The 21,033-nt window shown below is 41.0% G+C and overlaps 1 protein-coding gene across 9 annotated transcripts in view; it reads left to right on the top strand.

Moving 5' to 3' along the window:
* iqsec1b (IQ motif and Sec7 domain ArfGEF 1b) overlaps nucleotides 1-21,033 on the top strand; it is a gene marked incomplete at its 5' end in the record, with an annotated part of 239,537 nt that overhangs the window by 115,607 nt on the left and 102,897 nt on the right. The window contains one exon of one of the 9 annotated variants that reach the window (XM_082533535.1): nucleotides 8,884-9,018. The exons of the other annotated variants lie outside the window; for them this stretch is intronic. The remainder of the gene's footprint in view (nucleotides 1-8,883; nucleotides 9,019-21,033) is intronic. 9 annotated transcript variants of the gene reach the window in all.

Below are 21,033 nucleotides of genomic sequence, written 5' to 3'. Positions count from 1 at the left end.
GGTATTTGTCTTGTGTGTAATCATGCGCTCAGGCACCACAAAGGGATTGAGCTTTCGGAAGGAGCTTTCTGTTTTCACTTGCTATTTTCACAATCACCTGTTATATTATATTTAGCTCGTGTGTTCCTCCATAATGGAATTAATATTGCCTTTCACTAAGATTTCACAAAGTGAAATCTTGCTATCTATAATAGCGTTTAGAAATACTTAAGGGTTATGCTGGAATATGTCTGAGTACACTATCCTCTCATGTATTAATCATTGCTTTCAACCTGAGGCAGAGGAGAGCTGTGTTTATCAGCAGCTATGATGAACTGCACCCTTTCTCCTCAGCAGCAGAAGCATGTTTAGTGCTACAAGCGATGAAAATGTTCCTCAGTCATCCAGATGTGTAATCTGACAAAATGCAAACTTGCAGCTCAGTTATGAACTACTTTTTGTTTAGTTTATGGTTATCAGTGCATTTTGTTCACTGTTTGTCAAACACAGCTGTTGTAGAAACTGCTGCTATCATAGAGATACATCCAAGATGTCCTCTGACATCACTGCACTGGCATCACTGGAGAACACCAAAGTTCAATTCAGTTTTATTTATATAGCACAAAAGCAAAAAAGCACCTTGGTACGCTTTATATTATAAGGTAAGGACCTTAAAAAATAGAAAGAACCCTCCAACAATCAGACAACCCTCTATGAGCAAGTGTTTTGGCAACAGTGGGAAGGAAAAACGCCCTTTTAATAGGAAGAAACCTCCAGCAGACCCAGGCTCAGGGAGGGGCGGGGCCATTTGTCACGACTGGTTGGTGATGAGGGGTGGAAAACAGAACAAAAGACATGCTGTGGAAGAGAGCCAGAGATTAATGATAACTACCAGAGGTGACTGAAGAAGAAACACTCAGTGCATCATGGGAAGCCCCCAGCAGCCTAGGCCTATTGCAGCATATCTATGGGAGGATTTCCAGTCACCTGATCCAGCCCTAACTATAATCTTTTTAAAAAAAGCAAAATTTTAAACATATTCTTAAAGGTAGAGAGGGTGTCTGTCTCCCAAATCCAAACTGGGAGCTTGTTCCACAGTATAGGGGCCTTAAAACTGAAGGCTCTGCCTCCCATTCTACTCTTAAATATCTTAGGAGCCACAAGTAAACCAGCAGTCTGAGACCAAAGTGTTCTGTTGGAAGGAAATGGTACTATGAGGTCCGAGTTAAGATGGAGAATGTTTTTAAATTTGATTCTGGATTTAACAGGGAGCCAATGAAGAGAAGCCAATTTAGGAGAAATATGCTCTCTCTTTCTAGTCCCTGTCAGCATTCTGTATCAAGTGAAGGCTTTTGAGGAATTTTAAGGAGAGTCTGATGATAACAAATTATAATTAGCCCAGTCTCAAATTTGAATGGGGTGGCTGTAGTTCAGGACTAAGGCTACGTTCACACTGCAGGTGAAAGCGCATCAAATCTGACTTTTTTGACCCTATGCGACCCATATCCGATCATGGTATGACAGTTTGAACGGCACAAATCCGATATTTTCAAATCCTATCTAGGTCACTTTCGTATGTTTTAGAAAGCAACTGCTGTTTGAACGGTCATGTCACATCAAATCCATCTTTTACGTCACCGACACAAGACAGATGCCAATTATCAGCGCCGGAGAAGACAAACAAGAAAGCATGGCGGCCGTTGTTAAAGCACGGGCTCTATTTTTTCTTAGTGTCCTTCTTTCTTTAATTAATTTGTCAAAATTCTGTCGATTACGACTGTGTAGAAATTGATAGACTGCTGCAACAACACCTACTAGCTCTGTAGCTGCTATTGTTACTTCTGTAAACAGAGTGCGTTGTGTGTGACATCTTCTTTTGCGAATGCGGGCTACTTTGAGGGCCGTGAACCGTTCGCACTAGAGCGCATTTGCTGTCACATTTTATTTGTAGTGTGAACCACCAGACAAAGAAAATCGGATTTGATCAAGAACTTGGAATTGAGCATTAAGACCTGCAGTGTGAACGTAGCCTTAGTGCAAGGCATCTACTAATCGGAAGGTTAGTGGTTCAATTCCTGGCTGCAACCGTTTCCAGTTTGCACGCCTTGGGAAAGATTTTGAACCACAAGTTTCTCTTGTTCCTGGAGTATGAATAAGTGTAGAAAAAAGTGCCTGTATAAATAGGTGATTGGTGTTTCATAGAGCGCTTGAGAGTAGAGTGAAAAATCACTATCTAGGTGTTTCAGCATCACTCTGTGACAAGATGTTTCTAAATTTAAAAATAATATGCAAATGCAAGAAAACACTCCAACATGTTTGTTTAATATTCACATTGAAAGAGAGATCCTGGTCAAAATTCCTCACAGTGTTACTGCAGGCCAAAGTAATACCATCCAGAGTAAGTATCTGGTTGGACATCATGTGTCTGAAGTCAGACATTGGACATTAAATAAATGCTGTCCAATGTTGAAACAATAAAACAAATATTTTACATTCATATAAATTGAATTATTCTGCTTGCAGATAACAGCTTGTATCTCCAAGAGTTAGGTTTTGATAGATTTTTATTGTACCACTAAAGTTTCTTTCTGTGCTCCAGGGGGAAAACAAAAAAAGAGAAAACTATGAAGCCTTGGTCTGAACACCAGTGTTTGCTTGCGCTCAGAGCATGGCCATCGTTTCCAGTGGAGGGAGCAGCTGTGCTCTCCTAGACAGCCGTCTGACCAATGGCAGCACATACTGCCTTGATTTACTGCCAGGATCTATGGCCAAAGTCCAGCTAAATAGAACTCTGGCCCTAAAGTGAATGACCACCTCAGAGCATGTACAGTGGGAGTCAGGAACTTTAAGAGTACTTAAGACAGAAAAAAGTTGCTGTAGAAAAAAGTAGTAAAAATGTTAGTTTCAATCCAACCAGGACTAAAATGTATTTATCATTGCTGTGAATGTCAGAAGACGAGGTACCAGGTTATAGTACGGTTATTGTTTGCATTCTGGAAGAATGATATAATCTATAACGCTTGTTTATTTCTTTAATCAAATGGTTGGCATATCATCACCAATTAAAACTTGCACACCATCCATCCATCACAGTTCAGCCCAGCCCCCAAACCATCCTTTTTCTGCTGCTAATCCAGGCCTAGTCGCAGTATGAGCAGAGATTCCCAGATTTCCCTCTCCACATCACCTTCTGCAGCACATCTGGGTGAGCCTATTGTCCCCTTAAAGTCCTGTCTTTCATTTCCATCCAAGATCTTATTTTTTTTGGTCACTGCCCACTGTCATCGCCATAGATAGATATGTAGATTGACAAGTAAATCAATAGCTTCACCTTCACACCTTCAACAGTATCCTCAAATACTTCAATTCCTCCACTTGAAACAGCGATACGTTTCCAACCCAGAGTGGGCATTCCCTTTTCCCAATGAGAAATATAGTCTCTTACTTTGAGGTCCTAATTCTCATCCTGGCCACTTCACATTCTTCTGCAAACCACAACAGTGTGAGTCGGGCGTTATCCCAAAGCCAAGAAAGAACCGAATTAATTTGACACCAGCGTTGCTACGTGATGCATTCAAGCGACACAAAGCTACATACTATGGTTTGATGCCTGAGGTAGCAGCAGGTGTTATGCAGGACTAGTACTTAGCAAAAAAAAGCTTGATTGGTGTCCTTAGAGAAGCCTGAAGGAAGCAGCTGGGATGAAGGTAAAATCAATGTGGATATGTTCATTAGATGATCTGAGGTTAATAGCATTACTGATGCTGCTCTGCTGTCTGGCCTTTGTGACAAAAGGTCAGCCTGAACCTATTAATACACTTGCAGGTCATACTTGGCTGCATGCAGGGAGTACTCTACTGAAACCACAGTAATACAAACCTGCACAGCTCGATCATATCCCCACCATGGCTGTCGCCGGCTTTGTGTCAAAAGTAATTAGTGATGGGTTTCTAAAACAGCTCAGCGTGAATTGCGACCCCACCCACTAACGCTCCCACTCACCTAAACACGCAGCCACACATCCCCTCCGCTGCCGGGTGCAGCACGAGCCTCCCCCCTAATGACAAGGGCGTGTGTTGCAGTGTGAAGGGCTGTTATTTTCTGACATGGGAGCAATTTAACACATCGCGGCACATTGTGAATTAAAGTGAAATTCTTTTTCTCACTTCGAACAAGATTCGGAGTATGAAATGTGACATCAGACTCAGCCACTGACAAAAATGACCTTTTCCCCACGGCCGAACAACTCAATCCACCTCTCGTTTGTCTTTTGGGTGTTCTAAGAAGTTTTCAAAAATTACAAAGTTTTTTTCTCTTTACAAAACCTGAGAATTTCTTTTCTTTCTTTAGACGGGGAGAAACGGGGGTGAATAAGAACCATTTGGCATTTGTTCAACAGTTTTTATTACCCCTTGATTTGAACCTTTGTGGCTCTCTTGTACGAGGCACAGCCTCACATCAGCTGATGAAAGAAGCAATTTCCCTGCAAATCTAAACTGGTAGTCCTGCTTTGCTTCATTAAAAGGAAAGAGATTACCATGAGCAGGGATTTACCCATGATGTTGTACAATAGCAAATCTATTTCTCTCCATGTTATGTAACTTTCTGGGCCTGGAAGAATGCCACTTGCCCTCTCTCACTTGCTTACTCACCCTAAAACTGCAATTTCCCTTTAGGATTAATAAAGTGCTCTGTCTGTCTGCGGCCACTTAACTTGATGGCTGGATTTTACTCACATTCCCTCACGAGGCGACGACTCAAAGGGCAGCCCTCTGGCTCTTCACTAGGGTTGCCAACCGTCCCTTAAAATACGGAATCGTCCCGTATTTCGAAACAAAAGTACACGTCCCGTATTGAGCTAATAAGGGACGCACTTTGTCCCGTAATACAGTGAGAATCAAAAGTAGTCTATAAATGTTTATGGATTTAACGCTTTGTTTGAAAACATAATTCCCAGCCCCTCTCCTGCTTTGTGACCAATGAGCTGACAGCACACTTATGACAATTCGAGTATGACAATTCAGATTACCGCTCATCTCATTGGTCGAGGAAAGGTCGCTTACGGAGAAAATACCGGAAGACAACAGATGACCACAACAAGAAGCATGGCCAACAGGGAAACAAACGCCGACACTGCGGTGCAAGTCTCGGACGACAGTACACCTAAAGCTGGGCAGACACTGTGCGATTTTTTCAGTCACGTTATTCAGCTCCTGCTCAAACTGCACGATTGACTCGCAGGGGTTAGAAGTTGGTAGGTCACGATGCAGGTCTCACACTATACCGCCCGATGCTCTGATGGGACCTGAGTGCTCACACTGTGCCTCCATAAAATGAAGGTTATAACAGAAAATCTGTCGCTCGCTCTCTCTGTCTCTCACTCACACAGACACACCACCACCATCAACTTTGCTAAATTGCTAATGAAAAACATGATCAGGCAGCTGTGATTTAGCAGCGATGTAGATCCAACTATTTTCACGGTTGTTGTGGTCGTGATAATTTTGTGAGGCCACATCGAAAAGGCTCGGATGAGCTTTCCAAAGTTCTACAAGTTGTGCCTCCGTCGCTTGTGTCCAGATCACACGCTGCACAGCCGTGCTGCTCCGTCTTTTTCACGGCATTTACGTGTTTGCGCGCGAGCAGTGTGAGCGGCTCACGAGCGATTGATGATCGGGAGCTGGTCGTGAGGTGTTAATCACTTCTCGTTACCCCACGTATACTACACGATGAAGGCCAAAATCGGTCCGATCACTCAAAAATCGGCTCAAAATGGGCCTAAAACCGCACAGTGTGAGCCCAGCATTAGAGCAGCAATGTTTGTTCCCCTCAGACAAAGGGAAGAATGGGAAAAGGAAAACACCTGGCTGGAAAAAGTTAATATGGGCATGTGCAGTGAATATCAGCGCTATGTGGCCAGAAGTGTGATAATATAATTTATTTTGTGTAATAAACGACTGCAAGGATAGATGATTACAACAAATAGATGACTAATACATAAAAGTAATACACAGATGAATAATGATGATGAGTTAAGATGCGTAATCATGGGAACAAGCGGGTTTACAAACAGGAGCAGCTGATTAGCATTAGAAAAGCTGAAATAATACCTCAACTGAAGCCAATTGTACTAAATGCACTAAATGTGCACTGTTACAAGAATATTTTTCTTTCTATTGTTTTCTATTATTTTAAGTTAAGCAGGACAAAGTTCTTTTAAAGAAAGATTTACTTATATTCTCAAAAGTTAAGCATGACAGGCTTCTGTTTAAGAAAGAGACCTGTTTTATTGTGTTAATGTTGTCATTTTGAGCTAAAAATAAATGGCTAAATGATCATTTGTTTCACATGTGTTCATATCACAAAGAATACACATCTACTTAAATCAAATTCAAGTCAAAGGGTTAAAAAAATAATTTCACACACAAAAAAAGAGCTAGAAAATTCACCACACTGGGAAGGGTGAAGACAACTGGGTCGCCCGGCCCTGGCCACGAGGTGTCCCTTATTTATTTTTCAGGGAGTTGGCAACCCTACTCTTCACCCTCAAGGAAGCCAGTAGGTGAAGCCGCAGTGCATCTTCCTTTAGCCATGTGCATTTGATGGATGACGGGGGATGAGGTATAAGCTGGAGAGTTGACTGGGAGGCAGTAAGTGCATGCCAAAGCATTGGTCACATGAAGAGCCATGCCTAGCTAGCCTTCAGGACAGAGGATGCCATGACCCGGTGCCCACAGGAAACATTTCTACAGATTGAAAAAATAGAAGCACTCAGCTGAGAGTTACTGCTCATGTGCTTCTTTCTGATGGCCTCTGGACTGAAACTAGTAATGGATTATAAGAATATTACAGAGCCATATGCACTATGCAGCTTTCATTTTAGGCTATTAGATGATTTTCATTGCCAGTGTCTGAAAAGCTACCCTTACGTTCTTGTTTGTCTTTAACAGCTGGGACTGATGATGACGGACGAATTTTCTGTGTGATGCTTGTTCTCACTTTGCTTTGACATCAGTGTTTTCTTTTGCACTTGATAATGGTAATCCTGACATGTCCATTAATAAGTCCACTAATGCCTAGTGTCTGTGGCACATACTCCAACAAAAACTCCACACTGGGCTGAAAAACTTCAGGTAATATTTTGCTAGAGACAACTCCAGCAAGCAAGCCGATTAAGGTTGGTCAGCTAGTTGTGAAATTAGGTTATTTTTTAATTCATTTTTTCTGCTGGCCTGCCTTGCCACAACAACACTCAACTGCTATATACAGTGATCTCATACGGACACCAGTATGTACTGTTTTAACTGATGATAGCTACATGCAAGATTGCATTCAGTTACAACACTGCAGTTCATTCAATGGCTGACAAGTCAGTTTTCATTAATAAATGCAACTATAAGGTTAAGTGGCGGCAGATAGAGTAAGCAGTGGTCGTTTAAGGCAATGCTTTGTTCAAATGAAAGCTATAGATATATATGTATTCCATGTATTTCAAAGGGAGGAGAAACAGTGTGTTCCACATTTCACTTTTTGTTTTGCCTTGAAGGCCAATATCATTGGTGTTAAGCAGCCGTGTTGCCCTTCTTTATTGATGTGCATATTACAGCAGCAGTGGGCTCTCCACCCGTCTCATGTTTGCAGGAGGCATTTTAAACCAGCAGCCCTGCGTGGAGCCTCCATGTCAGATCTCTGGGAGAGGGACATTGATCTCGTTAAAGTGTGCCTCATTGTGCCCTCTGGAAAGAGAGAAAGGGTTGTGTTGAACTGTAATTGATAGATTGATAGTTCACCCTCTAGTGACTAAATGTAAGCAATACCCACCCTTTTCTTGCACTTTCAGTAATCATACACAGCTATGCACACATGCAGCAAGATGCTGGGACTGCCGGATGGAACCTAGAGATGGGCTCTGAAACAGATTCACAATGCTGCATAGTATGCCTTTCTTTTATTATTCCTTGTAATCAGAGTGATTGTGTGCAACTGCATATTGATCTGGTCCTCTGGCCACCAATCTAGAGGTTAATTCATGCCAAAGGGGGTAGTGGCCCAGCATGGCATCAGTCAGATTATCTGGTGCAGTTGTAATCAACTAATCACTGACCGTCAACATGAAGGGTCACATGTTTGCTGCACCCATGATCCACAGGACTAACAAGTCCGATTTTTCCTGAGGCTGATTTATTTTATTGAATTTAGAAATGTTCTTAAAAAGTGTGTGTGTATTTACAGGTATATACATACTTTAGCTTTGGTTATTTAACCCTAGCAATCCAGTTGGCTCATAAGATAAGATAAGATAAGATAACCTTTATTAGTCCCACACGTGGGAAATTTGTTTTGTCACAGCAGGAAGTGGACAGTGCAAAAGTTATGAGGCAAAAATTAGAATACAATAGGAATAAATACAGTACACAACTGTACAGAATAGAATAAAATAAAATACTATATACAGTAGAATAAAATAAAATAAATATACAATAAGATAAAAATAGAATACAAATACAAATACTATATACAACTGAGTAAAAATACAACGATAGTTTTCCAGCTGTTTTGTTAAAGCATATTTGTAAACCTAATGGTTTATCTGCTTCTTGGCTAAAGAACCAGATAAAGACAGCATCGTTCTGATTGGTTAGTCTTGCAAAAAAAATATTCAATCAGCATGTGACTCGGGGCTCAATGGGCATATTAATATTAATCTCTCTTTGTGACATCATGAAGAGCTAGGAGTAGAAAAAACTGTCCAAAATTGAGAGTTTAGAGGAATCTGAACTCTGACCTCATTATTTCAAACTTTGGTGATTATGAAGGAAAAGGACATTTGACTGTAAACAAGCAAAAGCATAATATGACAGCACTATTGACTCCTGATATACATGAGTGTCTTTTGTCATACAGATCAAAATTAGATGGAAGGAAGAACTGCCAGGTTCAGTGGGCCACATAATGCAGAAAAACTTGGACTAGAAAACGATTTTGCATCAAGTGCCAGGCATGCATATTTAATTCAAATGACTAGGCGCCATATTTAAGGCAAGTACCCTTTTATTTCATCAGTATTTCATTTCACTCACATGCTTCACAGATGGCTAAAGTTTGCGTTTTGGGAAATTGTTCCATGAGCTTCGTTGTATTTGCGTGTAACGTGATCATGGGCTAGCTAGGTCTAATAGGAAGTGAAGATAGTTTAATGCTTTAATGTTTGTCTTCAGAAACCTTGCATGGAACAATGAATAACCCTTGTAACTGATACACATTAATAATTAATAATAATAATTAATAATTAATAATTTCCTCCGTTTGGGGATGTCACAATGCTCTGTATTTTTGCATCAGCCGATGCAAGACTGATGTTCTTTTTCTATTGTAAGCATAATTCGTAGAAGCCTGACTTATTTCAGTTTATTTAGAGTAGAAGCTCATCTCTTCAACTCAGTGCTCTATATTTCATATGGCAGTTAACCAATCTGTCCTTCACATCATATTATCTCATAGCAGTCTTATTAAATTAAGCAGTCTAAATTAAAATTGTAATGTTTTAGCAAAGACTGTACATAAAAGATAGACTATCATGGTCTTAAGGTTGGATTATGTTTCAGAGTTATAGATTCTTATTTAATTCTTGTTCTTTATTCTTGTTTTATTTTAAGTTTTCGTTTCTTTTAGTTATTATTCACCAATGATTTGTTGTAGCGAGTTTTTGGTATATGGCTAGATTTTGGTTTAGTTTTGATTCTGTTTTTTATTCTGCCTCCTGAGTTGTTGGAGGCTGCCTCTCTGTATTGTTTTAGGGTCTTTTCCTTACAGTATAAACCACATTTAGGTGACTGTCATGATTTGGTGCTATATAAATAAAACTGAATTAAGCGAGTAATAAACAGTAATAGAATAAACCATATTTCTGTGGTCTGACTTCTATAATCAAGTGCAACATGGAATATCCACATGGGCTTTATTGGATGTTGCCAGAAATCTTTTGAAACATTTTCCTTGGTTACCCTGTAGTAAGTACATGTGAGAGACAGAAGATGCATTGGTGTGTAAACATCCAAATTGGATAACACAAACACAATCTGAAGCTTTTCCATTGCAAATGTGGCGCTACTTTAGGCTATAACATTAAATGGGGTCTTCTCAGTCTTCCAAATTCATGCAAAGCCTCCACCGAATGCCTTGAGCACTGCTGCTGAGAGTGATTTAAACTCCATCACCGCCCGTTTGGGATATTTGATCAATTGTAGCCATGGTTACAGAAGAGGAGTGTTTAAGGCAGTTTGAGCTCAAGGATAGAGAGGGAAAATAAAGTTGAGGAAAAACAATGAGATAATGATAGAAGTCCTTCAGTAAAGCATCAAAAAATGAAAAGAAAGCGACTAGACGATTGAGCAAAAGTGAAAAATGTGAGTGAGACTGAGCTTTTCAGCTAAATAATTCTTTTCACAGCTTCCATTGCTGTGGATCCTTCCCGCCTGGAGCCCAAGGTCAGCTCAGACCAGGCAGCCAAAGCTTGAGGAGCTCTGCTCTTTCGTTTTCAGTGTGCCATCCACACTAAAGATATGGGTGTTCATCTCTATTTCACTTTTTTTCTTGAGACCAGGATAATAGGCACATTAAGTCTTCTGTCATGCCTGCAGCTGTAATTCTCTTAGAGTTGTTCTTCTTTCTGTGCACATGGCTCACTTCCTGTCTTCTTTAATCATTGCTATCATCCACAAGCTCCAGATTACCTTACTTGTCTCTTCTTCCCCCTCTTATATCCTGGTTTGGGTCTGAACAGTGCCAATACAACATTATAGTTATACTGGATTGTTACTACACTTTAAAACACATGATGTGACTACACTGTGGGGTAAATGATCCATATGGTCTGAGTGACTAGTGTTACTAAATAAGAGCTGAGTTAATGTAACCCAGATGAAACCAATTTAAATGTGATACTTACATGTTAAGGTTGTTGTTATTCATAGATTTACATTTGCAGCCAGAATCTTACCTGGTCCAGCATAAGGAAGGCAGGGGGTGACTTTTCGCACACATGCCCCATTAACTAGAATTTAGGATGTTTTCTGAAACTTGTCATAGTGTTCATGTTCAAAGAGGTGAAGGCTGTTCCAGAGCAGTTTGTACAGAGTAACAGAACAGTGCTAAATGGCTCTAACAGAGGTGCTCAACAGAGCAAAAAGACAAGTACATTAGAATCTCTAGTTTTAGAAAATGATACCTCACATCCCAACAGGCAGTTTTATTGAATGGCCCCCACTAAATGCTAGCATTGAGCACTTTAAAATACTACATTGGCTTCAGCTTCAAGCTATGCTGGTTTCTTATTGGACAATAATAGCAGCAGCTGCCCAGCCAGCTCAAACTTTCAGATATCTCGGGTGGTCTCTGCTGTCGTAGGGTAATGGTTGACTCTGCTGTAAGTTCATATACTATAACTGCTAACAAGTGTCAGCATTAAAGCCACAGCTCTATTTTCACACTCTGCCAAACATACTGTAGTCTTTCACTGTCTCTGGGCAACAAGATTTAACATTGGGATCTTTCCCATATCCTGTTTAACCAAGGTCTCATCTATAGGTTGAAGGAGTCACCGCTTTGTGACAAAGAAAAATCCCACTTGTTGGCAGTTTGACAGCTTTTTTCCTTGTTCGCTATATATTAAAAGGAAGGAGAAAAGTGATCATTTCAGTTCTGTTGCTGGGGTGCTGCTGCCACTGCTGCAGAAGAAGAAAGTGCTGCATGCTCTCTTTATCTCCCTCCCTCTTCTTTCTTTACCAACATCTAAGCTCTCATTTGCTCCACTTTTCTGCACTGAATGCAGAGGATGTGATGATAGATTTGTGTAGTGCACTGAGTCATCTGCACAGCAAGGGCATAAAGTGGATCCATTCATTGTGAGGACCAAAAACTGAATTGCCATGGCACTGTAATTCAATAACATGTATAATCCTGCCTTAGCTTTCCAAATGAAAGATGTTGTCAGCCACTGTGAAATTAAATAGAAATGTAGGATATGAACATGTGAGACTTGGATCATCTCCTTTTTAAAAGGAAAAACACAGTCTAAGTTCTCTTAAAGTAGTCTGACAGGATGTAAGCTTGAGTGCAGCAGACTTAGTTAAGCAGCTTTAAGTGAGATGCGTCCACTGTGTGTGTGTGTGTGTGTGTGTGTGTAGGTGTGTGAACATCACACACAGTCAATAGGTTTCTGAGCCACAAGCTGCACTCTTGGGCACAACTAGGCTGTGCTTTGTTGCAAGACAGAGATATGCAAACGTCACCATTGTCATTCAGATCATATCCTTGCTAAACTTGAAAAACAATAAATATTTTAGTTTGCTTCCAAGACCTCTGGATCATCACACAAAACTCTGATTTGAAGAGGTTTGGTGTTGTGTTCACTAACTGGAACTGGAAAAGTCATCAGAAATCTGGAGGGTGAAGAGTACCTTAGTAAGTCATCATCGCAGCTTTGTAACCTTGGAAGACTCAGAGTCTTACTAGTCATCCTACTTATGAACTTGGAGTGTGTATTACGCACAATACAGTTCAATCACACACAGTAGTATAGTATACACTGTGGTATAGTTTAACATGCTGCTGGGGAACCTGTTGGAGTGGGGCTAGGGTTAGAGTTCCATTTTAGAAACATGCTAAACAGGCACTGTAAAAGAAATTCGAACATGTTACCTTTTAAATGAAGTCTCTTACATGCATTTTGGCTTCACAGTTTTACTCTGAAATTATGTGAAAATGCAAGATAAAGGGGTAGATGTGGATCAGATTTGTTTATTCACATGTGAAAATCTGAAAATTCCAAATTGAGCCACAAAATCAATGGTGCAAATTCATCCTGCAAAATTACGTGAGTCAGAAAAATATTTTTAACTACCGAAATGTTCATAGATTTTACATGTCCAGTGGGTAAAACACTGAATACTTAATGGTTTGTTGGTAAGTACAGCTGGCATGAGGCCCTGGGGTGGACACAAATAGCTTGAGGATCATTAAGGGAATGGACATCAGGAACACATTGTTTAACTTATGCGCTGACCAGTGGACAGATGTATAGTCTGACTAACTGTTAGTAGGAGTATCACTTTGACTAGAACCAAATTCATGGTGGTCTTCATTGACCTAATCCAGCGGTGGGCAGCACTGCTTTCACTGGCACTGACTGGATTCTCCCAGACAGCTGATATTAATATGTTTTATTTCTAATCCCCTGACAAAAGACTTTTTTAGAGCAATATGTTAGGGACGTATCACTCTCTTACATATGTTTAGACTCATGCTGTAACCATCATAGTTGATATTTTGTTGCACACTTTAAGTTTAGTAATCTTGTTTTACTTTAATAAGTATCCATCCTTAATTTAAACTGCTATGTGTTAGACAGTCATGGATGGCTACATTACATTTTACATCAGCTACTTTGTATGATTACTTAGACCTGGGTAAGAAGGCAAACGCGGAAATTACCCAAAGATATATGACTGTTCATTGCCGTGTTTAGCAGTGCATAAAATTAATAATGATTCAGAGCAGATTAATCAATTGGTGTGTTTCTGTTTGCGCAGCAAGGAAGAAACAAAATGATTTTGTGTGTATTTCACTCAGCACTCCTCTAACATCTATAGTAATGCTGAGAGGAACAGAGGAAACTGTTTCTAATGTTCTGCATTCATTAGCCTACTTCCAAATCACTTGTTTTGATCAGCAGTGTAGCTGAGATGTTGTGTGTTGTGTGTGACCTCGTTTTGCTTGAGTAAAGATTCAGCCCATGTGGAAAGAAGTTTTTGTTTTCTGTAGATTTTGTGTTTGTAAGTCCTTTAAAAAAAATCCACAGACATTAAACACTCACCGGCCTTTTTGTTAGGTAAATCTGCTCGTTAACACGGATATCTAACCAGCCAATCACTTGGCAGCAACTCAGTGTAGACCATCATTATCTCAGACTGGTTTCATGAACATGACAATGACTTTACTGCACTTAAATTGCTTTTACCTGATCTCAATCCAATAGAGTTGGATGTGCAGGCTTGGAGATTTGCTTCATTGATGCGCAGATGACAAATCTGTATTATCTGTATGATGCTGTTCCTGTGAACCAAAATCTCTGAGAAATGTTTCCAGCACTGTCAGGACCTTGTTAAATCTATTTGTAAATAACCCTAAATACTATTATTTAGTTCCTTGCACCTTATTTTGCCACTTATTGCCTTTATCTACTATGAGCTTTCTGTTTGAGTTTTGAAGCTATTATTTTGAAGGGACGACTCCCTGTAAAACTGGTTTAACGGAGCCCATGGAGATTTATTTTGTCATTAGCAGCCCCCTTGATAGAGGCGCAAGGTATGTTTATGACGAAGATAAGGACATGTTTTCTGTGACAGAGGTTACATTTGTTAAATTTTATGTAGAAGGTTAGTTTGTGTTGTAAAGGTTTAAGATTGTAAGAGTGTGGATTTTCTACTTGCACGCAGTTTTTGTGTATACATTGCCAGCTCTTACAGTGAGATTGAGGGTTTATTGCCGTTAAACCTGAAAACTTCATCAGTAAAGACTTAAAAACTCCTTTGTCCCACACGCCATCAGACTGTTTAACTCCTCTCTGGAGGGGAGAGGGAGGGGAAACAGGAGGACAAAGGAGGGAACAACTAAGCTGTAGTGCCTCTTCACCTCACTGTACAATACCTTTTGTGCAATACTTTTGTAAATAGTCAACGGTGCAATAGACTCAATACTTGAAATGTGCAATTCACTTGTATTTTTATTTTTATTCCTATTTATTCTATTTATCCCCTTCGTATATTTTATTTATATTGTCTCTGTATTTATATATATGTGTGTGTGTATAACTCTGTAACTTCTGTCGGTGCTGTGCTTTTTTGGAAATCGAATTTCCCAGAGGAACCCACCCGAGGGATTAATAAAGTTCTATCTTATCTCTTATCTTATCTTAAAGTGTCATCCTTCATCGGATGCCATAAAGACTTATGGCACTTCCGAAGGCAAAAGCAGGTTCAACCAGTACTATCAAGGTGTACTTAATGAGATGATTTGTGAGAGTATATCTGTATAACTTTGTATATATCTGTATATCTGCTGTAAAACATTAACCTAACCCAATCCTACCCATAATCCTAGATACATTGCTCAGGACAGTGTGTCATGGGCAGTGTGTCTAGAGAAATGGAAAGCTTGACAGACCAGTGATGCCTAATTATTTATGAGCAATTATTACAGAATTTCTGATTGCTGTGTTTTAGGGAAGCAGTTTATTGGTGCAGGCAGTCATACTGATACTTTGTCGCATTTTGTATAGTCTCATTTGTTTACTTACCCCGGGGCCTGTCTCAGTGCAGAGGGATTAGGCTACATCCGTGGATGGATGACAGCAGGGAAAGAGATCACTGTTTGTTCTCAGAGTCTTCCCTCAATCTGTTATTGAAGGACACAAATGGGTAAGACGCAGGTCCAAGGCCAGATTGATAGTTTGACTGGGTTACTGGGGGAGTAATGATGCTTGCCTTCTCTCACTAAGATTTTACAAGTGCCAAAGGGTAGAAGTCAAGGCAAATTGGATTACATCCTTTGAAGATGAAGTTGTTCTTGGTGTTGACCTTGGAAATTGTTCAATTGTGATTCAATTTGAAGCCCATACAATCAGTTGACTGATCACTGTAAACACAATGACAAATGCATCCCTCGTCTGCCTCTGTCACACTAGTAATGGATCTTCCCTGCAACACTGGCTTACATTGTGAATATTACCCTGCTCCTAATCTGATTGTCAGATAAAGCCGTTTTCATATTGCAAAATCTTAAACAACCAAATCTCATTGCGGCTGTGAATGTCTCTGCCTCAAATTATTCCCGCACATTAAAGGATCCCAGAAATGTTGAGTCGGATTTCTGCAAACCCCCAACTGTGAGAATCACAGGGAAATATTCACATACACCTCCTGTGGAGTCGTAGTCTCTATTGTTCTGACTCAGGTGATTGCTCTACTCTTTGTTCGCTTGGATGAAACAGCTCGCTGTCACACTTTGCATGCACTGGAATGGGAGATAATTAACTGTAATGATAATGGTCGCCTTTTGCTGTTTCGATTAGTATCATTTTAATCATCATTACATTGTTGTCTGGCTGTGACATGATGTTAATAGGATGTGGTGATAGTGTGTATATAGGGAGGGCGATGGCATTGGCTCAACAGGCCGGAGAGTACCAGCTTTCAGCTTTGCATGCTTCAGAACAGCTCTACTCATCACTATCAAATCATTTCCATTATGGATCATTGTGTTTTGCAGGTTAAAATATAATGTTTCAGGCATGATAGATTTTGTTTTGCCTTTGAAAAGTGTTTTGTAATTGAGTGAGTGCACTGCTTAAGGGTATCTAACCCTGGCATACACATCTCAGCACCTTCTTTCACACTTCAGTGAAAGTGTTTGTCTTCAATGGCTGCACTGATTTAATAAATTAGCTGTGGAATTTCTCTCCGTGTATTTTAAAAAGCACTGGATGCAGTTATATACATTAGGCCTTATCTGCCTGGTAATTAGCAGCCAACAGTTTAGATATCACCAGCATTACATGAGAAGCCACGCACATTTTTTAGAGAAACCCGGGGAGGCTGGGGAGGCATTGAGTCCGAATGGACCATGTTCAGCACCTCCATTGCCGAAGCCACTGCACTGAGCTGTGGCCACAAGGTAGTTGGTGCCTGTCGTGGTGGTAATCCCCGAACCAAATGGTGGACACAGTGGTGAGGGGAGCCACCAAGCTGAAGAAGGAGTCCTACCGGGCTTGGTTAGCCTGTGGGACTCTGGAGGCAGCTGACAGGTACCGACAGGCCAAGCGGAATGTGGCGCAGGCAGTGGCTGAAGCAAAAGCTCGGGTGTGGGAGGAGTTTGGAGAGGCCATGGAAAAAGACTTTCAGACTGCCTCGAAGAGATTCTGGCAAACCGTCAGGCGACTCAGGAGAGGAAAGCGGTATTCTACCTGCACTGTGTGTAGTGCGGGTGGAGTGCTGCTGACTTTGACTGAGAAAATTGTCGGGTGGTGGAAGGAATACTTTGAGGACCTCCTTAATCCCACTGGCACATCTTCTGTGGCTGAAGCAGAGTCTGGGGATGAAGGGGATGACCCGCCAATCTCTGGGGGCGAGATCATTGAGGCAGTTAAACAACTCCTTGGTGGCAGAGCCCCTGGGGTGGCCAAGGTCTGCCCCGAGTTCCTGAAGGCTCTTGATGTTGTAGGGCTGTCTTGGTTGACACGTCTCTACAATGTTGCATGGAGATCAGGGGCAGTACCCCTGGACTGGCAGACCAGGGTGGTGGTCCCCATCTTTAAGAAAGGAGACCGGAGGGTGTGTTCCAACTACAGGGGAATCACACTCCTCAGCCTCCCTGGGAAAGTCTATGCCAGGGTGCTGGAGAGGAGAGTCCGTCCGTTAGTCAAACCTCGGATACAGGAGGAACACTCCTGTTCCTGGTCGTGGAACACTGGATCAGCTCTTATCCTCTCGAGGATACTTGAGGGTGCATGGGAGTTTGCCCAACCAGTCTACATGTGTTTTGTGGACTTGGAGAAGGCATTCAACTCTGCTTTTTGCAGATGATGTGGTTCTGTTGGCTTCATTGGGTGATGGCCTCCAGCTCGCCTTGGAACGGTTCACAGCCGAGTGTGAAGCAGTGGGAATGCACCTCCAAATCTGAGGCCATGGCCCTCAGCCGGAAAAGGGTGGTGTGTCCACTCCGGGTCAGGGACGAGTTCCTGCCCCAAGTGGAGGAGTTTAAGTATCTCGGGGTCTTGTTCACGAGTGATAGGAGAAGGGAGCGGGAGATCGACAGACGGATTGGTGCAGTGGCCACAGTGATGCGGATGCTGTACCGGTCTGTTGTGGTGAAGAGAGAGCTGAGTGTAAAACCTCCACATCAAAAGGAGTCAGTTGAGGTGGTTCGGGCATCTGACAAGGATGCCTCCTGGACGCCTCCTGGGTGAGGTTTTCCGGACATATCCCACAGGGAGGCGGCCCCGGGGCAGACCCAGGACACGCTGGAGAGGTTATATCTCTCAGCTGGCCTGGGAACACCTTGGTGTTTCCTCGGCTGGGGAGAGCGAGGTCTGGGCTTCTCTGCTTGGGCTACTGCCCCCGCGACCCGGCCCTGGATAAGCAGAAGAAAATGGATGGATGGATGAAATCTTTACCGTGTTAATGAGAAACTTCTGTTTTCTTTTACTTTATTAAACTGTGACATCTCTGTATATAAAAGATGGACATCTGAGATATTACCTGTTTGTTTTTGGACATGCATTGTGAAGCCTTATGTTCTGGTGCCAAAAGTGACCATAGTTTAATTAGAAGGAGAAGTGCCAGCAAGCTAAGCTAGCAGGCCAGTTAGCAAACTGCATCCACAGAATGCACAGGATAATGCTTGCTCACAGGGATTTGCTCACGGGATGGGCTATCCGGTTGTTCAGTGATGATGCGACGAATCCTACTTCCGGGTCTAAAGTAGTCTGCGTTTAATATGGCTTTTGTGTTGTTAACATGTTTAATGTTATGTATTTTCTTCTATTTGATCTCAAAAAGCTCCTAAAACAGTCAGTGATCCCTGTTGACCTCCCTAGGCTTTTATTACCACTAATCATTTATTTAAGCTCAGTTTTTAAAACCTTAGGATGTAACTACAGCCCAGCCCATGCAGCAGTATATGAATGACTAACCTCGTATTGTGGATGGATTATCTCAGTTGTTCTCCTGGCTGAAGTTTGGTCCTTTTACAGCATCCTGCCATGCGATTACATTTGTTCCTGATCACCGAGAACACTCACGTTAACTTTTATCGAGTGGAAAAAAAGTTAGCTTGTTTATATTATGCTAACATAGCTGTGTCGCTAGCGGTCACGTTGCACATCATTATATACCAGCTAGCCCAACTTCAGTAATCCTACAAACGTCACTGCTGTTTAGTTTTCTGTCTTCATTTATGCTGGAAGTGATAGCAGAGCTGTACGTTTTAATTTGTTTCCAAAACCCCGCAGTCAGGACATGCTATATTGTATTTAGATAGAAGCTAGCGAGCTAACTCCCTGCTAACTTCTAACTCCGTTAAATGTCATAAATTCCGTTTTCATGGATGCCTGGATGTTAAACAGGACAAAGGAGGGGGGAACAACTAAGCTGTAGTGCCTCTTCACCTCACTGTACAATACCTTGTGCAATACTTTTTGTAAATAGTCAACAGTGCAATAGACTCAATACTTGAAATGTGCAATTCACTTGTATTTTTATTTTTTATTCCTATTTATTCTATTTATCCCCTTTGTATATTTTATTTATATTTGTCTCTGTATTTATATATGTGTGTGTGTGTATATATATATATATATATATATATATATATATATATATATATATATATATAACAATTCTGTAACTGTAACTTCGGTCGTTGCTGTGCTTTTTGGAAGTCGAATTTCCCAGAGGAACCCACCCGAGGGATTAATAAAGTTCTATCTTATCTTATCTTATCTTATCTTATCTTAAACTCAATTGTTACACCTGGTAGAGCAGAACGCTGATCATTTTATTAAAGATGAAAGACTTTAGACAGTTTTTCAACTCTCAGTAATGCTATAGTGATCGTTTGATATATGGACCTGCAGCGGAGTTTAGACCCAGACACGGCTAGTGACGTCAGACTGAACAACCGGATACAGTAACTGACAGCATGTCATATTATTTTTTAAGATAATTTCTAGAAAAATACCTTAAAAGACATCAATACTACAATCATGGTGTAGTTCAATGATTCTGCTAGGCTTTACTGGAGGTAAAGCCTAGCAGATAACAAGAGGATTTATGTCCCTGTTTTTGCAGACCTGAATATCCAAAAGGCCAAGCCCCTAATTTTCAAACAATAGTATAACGGAGTTATAAAAAATGACCCACTGTGGAGTTGTTGGGAAGAGGGAACCTGCTTTTTTACCAGACTCGGAGTATGCTTACTGCTGCTGTAGAGTTAAGAATTTCAACATGATAGTCTATGGCAGTAGTTCCCAAACTTTTTTTGCTAGGTATAGTTTGTTGGGTTTCTTTTGTTTTTGTTTTTTTTCCACTATGTAATAATATTCAACATTGTCATCAATACATTTTTTAAAAAATGTGCAAAATGGGTTTAAAAACATAAACAACTGTGGGATACAGTTTGTCCGTGACTTGAACCGGGAATACAAATTGTGGCAGGATCAGTGTTGTGCCAAGGTATGCATCCCCGACAAAACCCGCTCCCCACACTTAGGGAGCATTCGCTGGGCACGTAGTGCGGATCCAGTTTACTCCACCTCCATTACAGATTGGGCGTGGAAGCAGTGATATTTTAGTTTTGTGAAAAGTGAGTGTCATTACATTACCATTCAGTTTGAGGGTTACAACAAAAAATTATATATTTATTGTTCTCACGTGGTATTGGACAGGGTTATTTTAATAAACGAAGGACGTTTTACCTGATAATTATTTTTATCCTCCTATAACTTTCCTGAACAAAGAGCTAAAACCTTAGTCGTTATAAGAAATGTTTGTGAACTAAAAATCAAGAATTTGGGATACTGTTTTTGGAGATCCCAGCGTGTGCTCCCGATGCAGGGGAAATTCTGTCAGGGATCCCTACCTTGGCACGGCAACTGTCGTGGAGGTGAATCCAGTGGCAAGATATGCTTCATCATATGTTCTAGTCTTTGGCTTGGAAGCATATATAGCAATGCTTCAACCTCTGCTTTGCTTTGCATTTCCATTATGCTAGCAGTGTCCAAGCATACTTTTTTTTTTTTTTCCCATTCCGCCCACTTTGGGAATCACTGGTCTATGGGATTGACTAGCTTCTGTCTCCAGTGGCTATTAGTGGAACTACTGTTTTTAGCACTTCCACGTTGCCTTCACTTTTTAGTCCCACAAGTTGCTGCTTAAGTATAGGCAGCTGAAGTTTCTGATATGGATCAATGTCTACAACTGCTTTTATTTTTAAAGGTTA

This window comes from Aulonocara stuartgranti, assembly GCF_965226115.1.
Source record: "Aulonocara stuartgranti genome assembly, chromosome: 5".
In the NCBI taxonomy this organism is placed as follows: domain Eukaryota; kingdom Metazoa; phylum Chordata; class Actinopteri; order Cichliformes; family Cichlidae; genus Aulonocara; species Aulonocara stuartgranti.
This window is presented reverse-complemented; position numbering and strand designations above follow the sequence as displayed.